Source organism: Pinus tabuliformis, chromosome 2_1 (genome assembly GCF_031772625.1).
Source record: "Pinus tabuliformis cultivar Carrire ecotype Pingquan chromosome 2_1, CPIR1, whole genome shotgun sequence".
NCBI classification, from domain to species: Eukaryota; Viridiplantae; Streptophyta; class Pinopsida; order Pinales; family Pinaceae; genus Pinus; species Pinus tabuliformis.
The window spans coordinates 445641911-445649566 of record NC_142299.1 but is presented as its reverse complement, the minus strand read 5'-3'; the positions used below and the strand labels follow the sequence as shown (position 1 = coordinate 445649566).

General features: G+C 33.2%; 1 pseudogene across 1 annotated transcript; it reads left to right on the top strand.

Annotated features, from left to right (window-relative positions):
• The first annotated feature begins 1910 nt into the window (after positions 1 to 1910).
• LOC149200842 (ISWI chromatin-remodeling complex ATPase CHR11-like) lies at positions 1911 to 3670 on the top strand (annotated as a pseudogene). Its single transcript, XR_016253386.1, has 4 exons — positions 1911 to 2164; positions 2474 to 2652; positions 3096 to 3310; positions 3548 to 3670. The product of XR_016253386.1 is annotated as an ISWI chromatin-remodeling complex ATPase CHR11-like (transcript).
• Positions 3671 to 7656: the final 3986 nt, after the last annotated feature.

Below are 7656 nucleotides of genomic sequence, written 5' to 3'. Positions count from 1 at the left end.
ATTCTTTTAAGAGTGTATCAAAATTTCATTAGGTTCTTCATGAGCCTAAAAATTACCAGATTCAAAGTAAAGTAATTAATAGTAATTCTAAGTGTTTTTTTTTTCTAATGGAATTTGGGGTGTTACATGATCCCTCTTGTGCTCTTGATAGATTGGAGTTAAGATTGATCTAAACTGGTAAGGAGAGGTAAAATGGAGAAATGATAATTGTAAAGATAATAATAAGGAAACATAAATGGGGTTGTGGACAATAAGAGGGGAAGATAAATGGGGCCGTGGCCTAGAAATGACTCTTGCTCGTCTAATGGCAATAGTTTTTGCAGCAAGACAAATAGAAAAGGTGAAGCTCGTGGTGGTCTTGCAACAATAGAAACATAAATTCTGTAATGAATTTTCTTTTCCATGGTCTAACGAAACTTCTTTTTTGTTCTGAAAGTTATGGAAATTAGGGCCATATTTTGAAAAAACTTGGCAAGGATTTTTGTAAATCCAAGTTACAGCATTGTGTAATGAATTTTCCATAGTGTAATGAGACTGTTATTTTTGCTAAGTTATGGAAATTCCCGCCAAATTTTGAAAAAAATTGGCCAGGATTTTTGTAAATCCAAGTTACAACATTGTGTAATGAATTTGTCATAGTCTAAGAGACCGCTTTTTTGCTTTAAAAGTTATGGAAATTTTGGCCATATTTTGAAAATAATTGGCAAGGTTTTTTGTAAATCCAAGTTATAGCATTATGTAATGAATTTTCCATAGTCTAATGACACTGTTTTTTTGCTATGAAAGTTATGGAAATTCCGGCCATATTTTGAAAAAATTTGGCAAGGATTTTTGTAAATCCAAGCTACAACATTGTGTAATGAATTTGCCATAGTCTAACGAGACTGTTTTTTTGCTCTGAAAGTTATAGAAGTTCCGGCCATATTTTTAAAAAATTTGGCAAGGATTTTTGTAAATCCAAGTTATAATTGTCAAACTTCAAGATTTTAGGTGCTTCGGGACACTGTTCTTTTGCTCTGATACTACAACTTAGACCTGCTATTTCAACCTTCTTGGAAGCTGCAAAAACTCTAATCCTTCACATGTGTGTGAAAGATTGAGTCCAAAAACAAGATTTCCTTCCTTCCTTTCTTCTTTTAGACCTTTTCTATCTTTTTCTCATTCTTCTCAGCTACAGGTAGAACTTCCTTCTTGAAATTGAACTTATGAGTGAGTGAGACACAAATGAGGTTGAAGTGCTTGTATTTATAGCTTTTCTAAAGGGTTGAATGGCCTCCTTTAGGCTTACCTGAAGCTGCCAGGTCCGAATTGTACTTTTGGAATTTCCTGGATTTTCTAGGCTCAAAATCAACGTTTAACGGAGCTATATGAGAAGGAAGTTCGCTATCTAATGGTTGGTTCTGTTTTGAAATACATGGGCATGTTTAATTTGGGGAGCTGGTTGATAGCTATAATGTGTAACATTTTGCTATGGTTTTAATCGTTTATTGTTTGGATTAGATGTTTATTTTTGCAATATTGTTTCCTCTATTGGCATGCATTTTTATTAAACTGTAAATAGAGGTTGTTTGTATTGTTTCATCATTATGGTATTATATTCATTTATGCCTTACAATGGTCATTCTTATTGTTAATGCTACTGAAAACTGCTTCCTGCTGTTATTCCTTGCCTTGGTATTTATAGCAAACAAACCAAAGAAATCAAGCAAAAGATACTGTTGGGGAAGGAGATGACACGGAAGGTATGCTTTGTAGTCATTTTGTTAGTTTCATTCTCTGGACTGACACTTTTGTTCCATGTTGTAAACCTTGTTAAGGCTTTTATATTACTACTGCAATCACAGATGTTGGAGAACAACTTACAGTTGATGAACAAGAAGAGAAAGAGCAGCTATTGGAGGAGATGACTATGTATATGGAAGCATTTTATTGCCTTCATATGAGAAAGAAGAGCTGCTATTCAAAGCATGTGAAACTGACATTTGTATACTTTTATAGGGTTTTTCCGATTGGACTCGTAGAGATTTCAATACTTTTGTGCGTGCCTGTGAAAAATATGCGCGGATTGATATTAAAAGCATTGCTGCTGAAATGGAAGGCAAAACTGAGGAGGAAGCTGAGAGATATGCGAATGTTTTCAAAGAACGATACAAGGAGTTAAATGGTAATGTTTTGATTTGAATTAATACTCGGTTCTTTAGTATCTTTCAAGTGGCTTTTTATCACTGCAAGAGAGTAGATCTCTCTTTTATGGTTTTTTGTTCTGCAATTTCATGGCTTGTTAGTTTGGGATCTGGAGTTGAGATGTGAATTTCTTTGAGTAGTTGAATGCTATGGATTCATTATTTTCTTGTAATTTAGGTGGAATGCTAGAAACTGTCGAGCTAATCTTGAAAACCTATTTATACAGAAAAACATGCCTTACCTATTTTCAAGAAGTTTGCTGAAATTCAGTACAACTTTTTCTCTGCAGATTATGATAGGATAGTCAAAAACATAGAAAGGGGAGAGGCTCGCATATCTCGCAAGGATGAGATAATGAAAGCAATTAGGAAGAAGTTGGATCGCTATAAAAATCCTTGGCTGGAACTTAAGATCCAATATGGTCAGAATAAAGGAAAGTTATATAATGAAGAATGTGATCGTTTTATGGTAACCGTCTCCTATAAACTTATGTTTATAGTATTTTAGGTTTACTTTTTATTAGTTTCTTGTGATTGTTTTATGGTAACCATCTCCTATAAACTTATGTTTATAGCATTTTAGGTTTGCTTTTTATTAGTTTCTCGGTAAAACCAGTGATACTTATTTGGTCTGCAAAAAGGACCGGGATGGGGCTTGCTCAATTTAATTTTTACTATTAATCAATAGTAATTATGTTTTTACTTCCTCTTTTTTACTTCCTCTTTTTAAAAATCTGTAAAGGAAGATTTGCTTTCCATTTAGACTCAAATTTTGCTAAGCAGAAACAGATTGGCTCGAATGAGTTCCCTAGTGTTCTTTTTGTTTAGCCTTATCTTTACATACTACTTTAAGGTATTTGTTGTAGAAAATTGGTTTTAATGTTAGGTGTTCTGATTTGACTCCTCTTGAAGTTGTGCATGGTCCATAAACTTGGCTATGGAAATTGGGATGAGTTGAAGGCTGCTTTTCGCATGTCACCCCTTTTAGGTTTGATTGGTTTGTCAAGTCTCGTACTTCAAATGAGCTCGCAAGGCGTTGTGATACTCTAATACGATTAGTTGAGCGAGAAAATCAGGAGGTGGATGAAAGGGAACGGCAGGCTCGTAAAGAAAAGAACCTTGCTAAGGTACTCTAGTTTTTATGAGCAATGTCTCAAAATGACTGGTTTATTAGGATTTAATATTTATTCTACATTAAAAATAATGGTGTTTTTTAATAAGTTTTTTTTTTTTTTGGGAGTGAATTTGAATGCCATTACCTTTGTTTTTGTAATTTTTTTCATACAGGGGAATTGTTTTAAAGTTAAGTTTGGTATGGCTCCTGTGAAAAGGGGAATTAATAATGAATGAGTGTTGAACTGCAGGGTATGGCTCCTGCAAAAAGGCCTGTACCCAAATCTCTTGTCATGGACTCTCCGCCTAGTACCGGTGGTATGTCAGCTAAGAAGAGGAACCAATCAAGCATGGATGAATTTTTGAACTCTTAAGTATATTTCAGCATACATTTCCATATTGCTTTTTTTAATATTTTTCTGCTGGCTACAAGGTTTGAGTGTAATTTTGCTGGGACATATTTTGTTTATTAAAGCAGGGGAAGAAGAGGAGGTGATGGCAGAAGTTTTGAGGCGGTCATTGTCTACGAGTCAATAGCTATTGACAATCCTTCCAGGCTAATTATTGTAATATTATCATGTTAATCATTTTTTCAGCCCACTAAGATGGTGCTTACTGGCAGAGGGGAGTTGCCAGATCAGAATTAGTTTTACCTTGAGTAGGCACGTTAGGCCCTTTTGGACAATGGAAAGCATATGTGGTCTTTTCATAGGGGTATCGAATGTTGGTATCCTCCTGGCAAAATTGAGAAGATTACTCTTTTACATAGGTGTTTGGTTATAGGATCAAGTTGGTCGGTGCTCAATGAGATTTGCACTTGATCACGATGATGGTTTGTCGGAATTTTTATTGGTATAAAAGTTTCGATTTTATTGGTATTAGCAATACATTGAAAAATTAGTCCATCATTCAACAGCAACGCGCCAACTATTGTTAAAATATCCAATCACGAGTGTTTATCATCAATTTGTACATCTATGATGATTTATCCAGCATTTTTTTATCTAATAACAAATAAATAAATATTATTAAACTATCCCATCACGATTGTTGGTCACTGATTTGCACATCTATTATGAATTGTCTAGCATGTTTAATCTAAAAACAATTAAATAAGCATTCAGGGAGATGATTATGCAGGTAAGCAGGCATCATATGTGCGTTGACAAAAGGTGATAATCATCTTTTTATATAGGAACATATGCTTTACAAGGTTTAACAATTAAATAAGTATTATTAAATTATCTTATCATTATTGGTGGTCACTAATTTGCACATCTATTATGATTTGTCTATCATTTTTTATCTAATAACAATTAAATGTTTTATCTAATAACAATTAAATAATAATTTCAGGGAGAGGGGAGATGATCATGCAGGTAGGCAGACATCAGATGTGTGTTGACAAAAGGTCATAATTAATTTTTTATTATATATGAATATATGATTTATAAAGTTTTCTTTTGCTGATTCAATTTGCATATTATTATCTTGTAATCTGATTCAATTTATTTAATTTTCTTAAATTGTTTATTTTACTTGTTTTTTTCTAAAACATATGCTTAGACATTATGTTCATTTTTACCTAGCAAACCTTGAGTGTAAAAATATTATAATTTTGAAGTACTTTTGTTGGTGGAACACAAAAAAGACTTGTTTTAATAGATTTGTGCTGGTTCAATGATGGATTTTCAGCAATTTTATTATTATAAATAAGGTAAAATGGTTGTGTTTGTAATGCTTCATTCAAGTGTATAAAAGTAATGTTTCTATTTTTTATATTTTTATGATTATGTAAAATAAAGTTAAAAATTTCTATCCTTTTTTGGTTTTGCAGTTTATATATATATTTTTTAAATTTAAATTAAAAGAACAAATGTATAAATAATACTTATCTTTAAAAGACTTCAATTAAGGTTTTTTGTATTAGTGAATTGTTATACATTGTTGACATCTAATCTGGGATTAAGAAAAAATATGTAAATATTGTATATAGAAAATAAATGATGTTGGAAGATGAAGAAATATTGGGAGATGAATCCCAATAATCTTTCTTTTTGCATGTATCCATGTTTTCTCTTAATGCAAAAACATAATTGATTCGTGGAGTTACTCTCTTGGCTTGACATGGTATTAGAAAACGAATCCTAAACCAATCTGCATAGTTCGTTGGGAAGTGCTATCTTTTTATATATAATTTTGGTATGTAAAGTGTAGTGAAGACCATAAGTATAAATGAATTGGTTGTTTTGGTATGATTTCATTGGTTGTGCGTTGGTTAATTATGTTGTGAGCATTGCTGTTATATGCCTTATCTAATTATACTATATGTGTTGTGTTATATGTTGTTTTTTGTGTAGAGATTAATGTGTAGATTCAAAAATGCTCATGAATTTTACTAAATCACAAGACTTGAAGCTACTCTACTAATTCATGAAAATTGATTCACCATCTAGAACACAAATCATAGACATTCAAAAGGAAACATCACACATGCACGAAGATTTATCTAGGGGAAAGCAATTGCTCCAAACCCCTTAGTATATATATATTGCATTAATCAGAGAATAGAGATGAAATACATATGCTTGCTCAAGCTTGAGCACACCCCGCAAGTGTATAGTCTATCCCTTTACTTGACCGACTGACTCTGGCCAACACTTAGCCGATTTTCAAGTCCTCCAAGTTCAAATTTCCTTGCGTTGTTCCCTTGGGAAATTGTCCCCTATTATTTAAGAATTTCCCACTATTGGATAAATTCCCTAGGTTACTTCTTTTCACTCCATGCACCACTTGTACACATTGAAATATGCTACAATTGATAGTACATTGCCTTAGAATCTCCTTCTCAACTAGGTAACTCAAATTCTTTGCATGCAACAATTATTTTGGGCTAATTGATTAGTTAACTTGTTGATCACTGAGTGTGGTTGAAGTTCCATTTCCACAACTTGACCTCCACCAGTTCTTCTGACAGTTAGAGCTAGTTTAACTAGTAATAACTCAAATAAACTCAAAAATCATTTCTTTTCATTAACGAAACAATCTTTCACAAAGGAGTAAAATAAACAAAAGATTTGATCTGTTTGAAAGAAGAAAGACATGAAAACAGAAAACCAAGACCAACCAATTTTTCTTTTGATAGATCTACACCACACCAGATGAAGTTTTTACACTAAATCTTGAAAACAAAAAACTTTCAAGAGGACTCTTTTACAACATTTGACTGAACTGACAAAGACTTTCTGAAGGTGTAAACAAGTGCAATCAAGCATAAAAAACAAAAGTTCCTAGACTTAGTGAAGGGAAAACTCAAATTTTAAAAATTTCAGGTATGTGCGCAGGCAATAGTCCAATCCAGTGCAGATACACACTGCTGCTAAAGGCGAAGTGTGCAAAACTACGCTCTATGACTAAATGTAAAGTGCACTCCTCAGGAAAATTTTAGAAAAAATAAAAATAAACCAAACAAATCACAAAATCCAAACTTTGAATATTTTTCAGACACTCAGATAGGGCTATGACAAAATAATCAAAATTCAAAACAAGGAGACAACAGAGAACGAGAAGTTCCATAGTGGAGTCACCAATTTGTTAGGCGGACTAATCCTTTTTGCAGACAAGATGGATCTCCCTAGATCTTAAAGAAAACCTAGTAACAAAAACCTTCCCTCAGCTTATGACTATTTGAAACAAGTAATATGTGAGGAATCACTTACTAATTTAACCAAGTGCTTGTTGAAGTCCTTTCAATGGCTTCCACAACCAGCTTCTCCTCAATGATTTAGGTGCCTTTCCAGTGCTTTCCACAACTTCTCCATGATGTTCCAAAAGAGATTTGCATAGACAGAAACACACAAAAATATCAAAGCATCTAACATATACAATCAAAGGTAAATGAAGTTTTTAACTCAACGCACATCATATTTTGAATCAATAACCAATTATAAACCATGTGAGTGATCAAGGAATCTCACAAATAATATTAGAATAAACATGATTAGGAAAGAACAATTGCTTTTTATTGAATTAAAAGGAGAACAAGCTTACAACCTGGTTGCCTTGATGTCACAAGCCTCTTCCCATGATCTCCAACCTTCTCCTTGGATGTAAATCTTTATAGCCCTATTTCTACAGCATAAACCTACCTTCAATGGTCCTCCCCAACCCTTTGGTCTATGTTTGATTTATAGGCCAAGAGGAGGAGGTTTGGGATCCTCTTCCTAAGGGATAAGATCCACAAATGATGGGATAGGGGATCCATAAAGAGAGAGAATTAGCTCCATGATGAGACAGATCAGGCTTGAGTAAGCATCAACTTGAAGCTGATAGTTGGGAAATATTAGACTAACAAAACTTC